General features: G+C 37.3%; 1 pseudogene; it reads right to left on the reverse strand.

Moving 5' to 3' along the window:
- Positions 1 to 599: 599 nt before the first annotated feature.
- On the reverse strand, positions 600 to 1,589 carry LOC149250227 (uncharacterized; annotated as a pseudogene).
- Positions 1,590 to 6,745: the final 5,156 nt, after the last annotated feature.

The following is a 6,745-nucleotide window of genomic DNA, read 5'->3' on the forward strand; positions in this document are numbered from 1 at the left end:
TATTTTCATGTATTAAGAGACAACAACAAAGAAGCAGATCGTGAAGCTAATAAATCTGTGCTTCTCTCTGCCGGGGCAATGATAAGGGACAGGGATGAAACATGGGAACCAATTCCATAACCATTTCAACAGATATGTTTTATTGTCTGATTCTAAATCAGTTTGTTTACATATTCAAGCTTGCGCAAATTACAGAAATCAACTCCATTGCTGAACTCAAAAAGAGCTGGAAGCGGAATACAAACCCTTCGGTACTTCAGGAGGTCGGTTCTATTTGGATCTGGACAACTCCCATTGTAATCAGAATTCTAGCATTTAGGCCAATTAGCTAATACAATCCATAACCGTTCTTGTGAAAAAAAAAACAATCGTTGACATGGAGTAAGACCCTTCATTCGACGCCTCCTTCAATATTCAGTTAAGCATGCATGTTCATGGATTTCATCTTATACCCATTGTTGGCTTAATATGGCCTTCAAATTGTTTTACCATGTGTAATCATTAAAATCCCCTTAAACTCCGCTTATATGAGACATTTGAAAGGGTTGCCATCATTTTGAGCTTCAACTTTTAAACATACTTCCCATACCCTTTTATTGTTAATGTCCCATGTATCGCTTAGATGTGCATGCTTTTTCCACGATCTCCTTGGTGGTTACATCCATAATTTCATTTACATGCCTTATAGATGGGGTGTATACTCTTCCTAGTGAGTCCCGTAAAATAATTCCCAATATCTATAACTTTCTTACTACATCAACCACATCAAAATTACATTTCTCACCAAACTCTGACTCCAGGAGTTCCTCACACTGGCAATCAAGGTCCTGTATTGAATCCTTTCCTTGCTCCATCAAAATGAAAATAGATATGATCACTTCTTTCACTTCTTATTGAATAACATCATCACAACGATGGAGAAGAGTTTCTTTGCCACTGTCAAGCTTGTTATCATGCATTGAATTTGTGATCAAATTTTGGTAGGTCACCATGTTTTGCTAGAAAGTAAAGTAAATTTTTGCATAGTAGCCAACCAGTCCACTTAAAATTTCAAATACAACCCAAATATCAACTTGTGGCACTTCAAGAGAACCAATCAAGGTAACCAAACCAAGTACTATCGAAATAATAAATTTGACCCAGTCCATGGGAATCAAGCTCAGATTCTTATTTTCTGGTAGAACAAGCTCCATGTCTACCATGGGAATGTTCTTAAAGTGTTTAACGTGGATATTCCTATCATCATATGAAACTTGTCACTGTGTGATGTTGCTCGCCTATATACGACAATGATCTTCTCAAATGTCGGTTCTTTTATTGTATTTTTGCGAAAGAAATTTATTAATCTGCAATCCATGTTCTCAATTCAGATGTGCTCAATATAAGGATCCTCATCAGATGGGTTTCCAAATTCCAAATTCATTAATGTGGATTTTTATTTTTGCCACTTGTACCACTGAAATTTCTCATAAAGATTTTTTATGTCTAGTCAGCCGAAGTGGCCAGTCCTAAGCTCGAGAGAGAAGTGTATCCATAATAAAGTAATCACTTGTGAGATGAATACCAACACCCTGGTGGAAAATAACATATGTTTAATTTTTTCCTCTTCAATGAATATGTAACCACAGCTGTTCCAATTTGAAAACCTGCAAGGAACAAAACAACAAAATAAATAATTATTTCATTGGAGAAGATCATAAGTAGCCTAATAAAACAACCCACTTGACGTGTATACACAAAACCATGAAAATAACCAAAGTAAGGCATTGTGGATCATATTAATCAGGTGATAGATACTTGAACTGATAATTGCATGTAATCCTGATATCATATGTTGCTTTACTTATAGAGAGAGTGCTTCAAAGTGTTGAATTGTTAATCATGTCAGCGTAGGGTTACAAGGATTCAAGGAAAAGGTGGAATTATCGCCACCCTAATGCAAATATTGAGATGGGGAAACCAATCATGGACCTAGGGAATACGATATGACACGATTCCTCCCATGATGCTAAACAATGTCACTGAGAATGCGCCCTCAGAGGTATATTAATTATGTTAAAACATGGAGGGAACCTTTCTTTTAGAAATCTAGGGCTTCTCCCAAACCCTAATATGGTGAACCATAAGGAAAGCCAAATTAAATTCATGCTCATCCACACATAGGTGCTTCCACTAATTGGCAATGTACACTATAGGAGGATAGGTTTCAAAGTCACGAGGCTCTCAATGCTCCTTGAAACAACACACCCCCAAACCCTAATGCAATCATAAGGTTTGATATGCCCACTCACACTTCACACATTTCATCTATGCATCATGCTTTATAGAAGGGGCGGGGACCCAAAATTTTGGATATGCCCAAAAATTTTGGGTGTTTTTGTAGTGGCTACAACAATTTTCAAACCATTGGTAGAATCCAACATCTCTGCCAACATTACTATCATAGTTCGAATCTGGATAATTTTTCAAATAATTATTGAAAAATCCCTATGGGTAGCTCTCGCGATACCTTGACCTTTACAAATATGCCTTTCCCCTATGTCTCAACTAGGTCTTTCTAGTTAGTAATCACCCAATTAGAATTTCACACATGGCAGTAGTTGATGATGATGAAAGGAACGAATCAGCGGGCTTAGTGTATTCATAATTTTTAAAATAAGTTTATGGTGTTAATTTGCTGCTAGTAGGCCTAGACAATACCTCGGCGGAGTCACTTCAAGAAATCACAGATGTTGTTTCGCTGCTAGCGATCCTGGTCAGTGCTCCGACAGAGTCATTGCATTACCTCTCTATTCAAGAAGCCTTTCTCGATCCTTTACCCTTTATTTAATTTCATTTTCTTTCATGTGTGCATTTTCACTTATTACTGGGCGTTCATTGCGCCAAGGAGGATGAGGGATCCTGACTTATTTTACGAGCAAGAGAGGTTGTTCCTTGTTTGGCAAAAATTAAAATATATTCCGATTTAGGTTTTCCCTCATGCCAAGCTTCCAAATCTCATCTCCAGTTAACAAGTATATAATGAAAATAAGTCATTGAAACATTCAAGACCATGCTAAGCACAAAGTTCGAGTTATGGGTATAATTCATTCAAACTTATTAGGGTTCCCCACAAGCAATCTATTATTATTTTCCTTGTTAATAAGTTAGACTCGTAGGAGAGATATCCATGATGTAACTTTGATGACTGGTTCTAAGAGAAGCTACCTATTGGAGTAACCATCACAACTACACACAATCATTAGGGCTAGGGTTTTAATGCTAGGGCAAGGTGACCATGGAAGCTCTTGTAGGGTTTCAACATGTGCGAAGAGGTCAAAGCAATCACTTTAAGGTTTGATCATGCGTAAACAAGTGTGAGAAAACTATTCATAACATCAAAGGATGAAAGGCTCCAAGTTTGTGAAGGCTCATGCGGTTGCATGCAACATAGGAGAAAATGCAAGACTAGGTCAACGACTAGTGTGTGCTATGCTAGAAGAAAAATGCATGATGTAATGTAGAAGGTAGGGATTATGATGCAATGCAATGTTGTGTTATGTAAATGTGCAGAATAGATCATCTAATTACAGATAAAAGAACCATGCAGAGATGTTATGCACACTATGCAGCAACGAGCAGTGCAAGAATTTGAGTGCAAGCTAGTGGAAAATCAAAATGTGAGAAACTAAACTACCTACAGTAAGGAAAAAAAACATAAAAAATATAAACCATAAATAAAATGCTAAGAAGAAAACCTTAATCACCAAATTAATGATCAAAACATAAAACCCTAACTATTATAAGCCCTAAACCCTAATTTAACTAGAGCAGAGGTTGGGTCATGTGAAATCAAACTTCCAATTCAGCCACCGCAACAGTGCCCGACCAGAAAAAACAAAGGTGAAAACGATTGGAATGTGTAAAAGGAATTGTGTAAAAAACAAAATTCTCATCTATGAAACATGCACAACAACAAGAAGGCCATGTCTACTTACAAGAAAATGTGCTAGAAAAGACCGTTCAAGCCAAACTACAATCCAATCCTGGTAAACAGAATCACAAACTTGAAATCTATAATCATCCAGCCATGACATACATCCATTCATGGTTAACCCTAAATCTAATGTAAGTGAGACAAGACATTTCCTACTAGCAGAGAAATCTGCCAGATAAGATACTTCAAGCCAATCAGCAACCCTATCATGATATTGAGGATGATCAACTTGATTATTGTGAAAAAAGGAGTATTCGCTAGGTGTAACTGAGATATCGGAGGATTCAAGAGCGAAAAGCTTATTCTCAGAAACCCTAGTTTGAAGTTGTCCATGGATTTCATCGAGAGCATGAGGACCTGACATAACCATCAACGAAAACTGAAGTGCCTCAATGTCCTGACATATATATGGACCTTAAAATGGCAATTCATCAAATATCAGTAATTTGGTAAGATTAACAGGTGAATGATTATGGTCATCGTTAGCGATAACAAGACAACTATTAGTGAATATATTGTTGATTGGATTAGATATCTGAATACTGATAGATTAGTAGTTCGACAGATCAGATTCTTTGGATTCCCAAGAATGAAGTGAATCAACCGAAAGAGTCTCAGGCAAAGGAGAGGTTAGGTGATTGATACCTTCACATATAGGAGATTGTAAGACATCATTTGCTTGTATATGTTCACAAACCATACCGGCTAGGCAACAGTCAAAAAGACTTGGGACAATGGTCAGTGTACTCCCTTCAGTGAACAAATTAGGGTATAAAGGTTGATGCATATCATCTGACAGGGTGTGGAACGATGTGTTCAGAGAAACATCACCTAAATCATAGGCTTTCCGAGATGAGCTTGCATTCGGAAAGATGATGCTGAGAGGGAAGTGATGTGAGGAAACAATAATTTCAGAAACCCTAATTTGACTTGGTTCAAGGGTCTCATCAAGAATGTGAGAACCTGACATAACCATCAACGGAAGTTGAAGTGCCTCAACTTCCTGATGAGTCCCTGAACCTTCACAAGGTGCATCATCAAATTTATGTGGCTCCATAAGATAAATAGGTGGATACGAATGACAATCATTCGAGGTATGGGCAAAAATGTCTTCGATATATTAACAATCACTGAAGCCTCCAATTCAATTAGGTTGGGGATCTGGCACATAAGGTTCTTCTTGGATTGAAAGTGAAGAGGAATCATTGAGAAAACCATCCTGGATTGGCCGAGATCTAAGGCATTCTTCTTCACCTGTTAAATATCATGGATGGAAGAGATCAAGAACAAGAGGTTCAAGATCGTCATACTATGACTGTGAAACATCACCCCCATGTACGTGATTGCAATCAACGCGAGCAGGATAAAGATGTGAATGATTTGTAGAAACCGTTGGTGTAGTAGATGCATGAAATAAATCAGGGTACACTGGATGAAAAGGGTCAAATGGAGAGGTACCAATCAGACCAATATTCACAGCCTGCACAAAATGATATGCATGTATGTCATAGTCTGTGGATTTGATATGACAGACAACTTTATTTGAGACAAGACCCAAGTCATTTCCAACAGGTGAATGAAATTCAGGGATAGAGTGATACATGTGTTTAATGGGCTCGACCTACGTTTAATCAATAGGGAAAGATGTTACATCAACATAATTTTCATATTCAAATTTAAAATGATATACGAGAGCTTCAGAGGTAAGACAATTTGATTCATTTCCCTGAAAGCAATTTTCACCAACTGAACCATTTACGACCAAAATTTCATTATGTAACAAATTAGGAGGATGAGAACTCTCACAAGTAGTAATTTCCTCCTCGGAGGCTTGAGGTTGTTCTCGACTTAGAGAGGTAGGCAAGATGATATGAGGGATAAGATCTGGGCAACTTATAACTTGATAATTATCATGATACTCACAAGAATCAGGATTTGTTTCAAATTGAGGGTGTTGCAGAGAAACCAGAACCAACCATTGAAAATTTTCACTCAGATACACCTAATCAACATCTCCTTGAGGGAATTAAAAAAAAAGATGAACAAATCTAGTAGAAAAATCCTCTACAGATTCTTCATGTTTCATCCTACACTCATTTATCCTTCTAAACACATCTTGGAAATCGTACTTGTGAAACGTTTGTCAGAGCTTACGTATGAGTTGCTCGAACGAATGGATGGAAGCTGCTGGCAATGTGTGGCACCATTGCTTGACATGACCTTCAAGGGTGAGGGAGAAGAGCGCATAAGCTGTTATAAATAAATATATAGGGAATAATGTAAAATAATGTAAATGATAATAAGCATAAATAATTATTAGTTAATTAGTAATTAGGTTGAAGAGGCATGTCTAAATGAGACATAACTCTCCGTGAAGAGACACCTGCTTGGTATATAAGCAAGCCTCTCATTCTCATTGTAATCATTCTTATTCATAAATTCTAATATATATTCATGTATCTCAATGGAGATCTTTATATTCCAAGTCTTTTGGAGTATTTAAACTGAAGAACGAACTTTGTTCGCTTCACAAGCAAACTCTTCATCGTTGATCTCGTAAGATTCGCAAAACTTAAGGAAATAAAAAATGTGTTCGATTAAGGATGTTCCACCCTCACCATCAAAATTTAACTAAGACAAGTGATAGAGATGCTCATCAGAGATTGAACATTGACAAATGGATAAGTTAGAGAAGCACCCCAGGAGCGAGATTCGGGATAGAGCCATTTACATATATGAGACTAAACTGTAGGCTCCAAGGGCTCAGCT

The sequence above is a fragment of the Pinus tabuliformis genome, chromosome 7, assembly GCF_031772625.1.
Source record: "Pinus tabuliformis cultivar Carrire ecotype Pingquan chromosome 7, CPIR1, whole genome shotgun sequence".
Classification (NCBI taxonomy): domain Eukaryota; kingdom Viridiplantae; phylum Streptophyta; class Pinopsida; order Pinales; family Pinaceae; genus Pinus; species Pinus tabuliformis.